Consider the following 237-nt stretch of genomic DNA (forward strand, 5'->3'; position numbering starts at 1 on the left):
AACCCTAAACCCTAAACCCTAAACCCTAAACCCTAAACCCTAAACCCTAAAACCCTAAAACCCTAAACCCTAAACCCTAAACCCTAAACCCTAAAACCCTAAAACCCTAAACCCTAAAACCCTAAACCCTAAACCCTAAAACCCTAAAACCCTAAACCCTAAAACCCTAAACCCTAAAACCCTAAACCCTAAAACCCTAAACCCTAAACCCTAAACCCTAAACCCTAAACCCTAAAA

The sequence above is a fragment of the Cucurbita maxima genome, unplaced genomic scaffold, assembly GCF_002738345.1.
Source record: "Cucurbita maxima cultivar Rimu unplaced genomic scaffold, Cmax_1.0 Cma_Scf00022, whole genome shotgun sequence".
Classification (NCBI taxonomy): domain Eukaryota; kingdom Viridiplantae; phylum Streptophyta; class Magnoliopsida; order Cucurbitales; family Cucurbitaceae; genus Cucurbita; species Cucurbita maxima.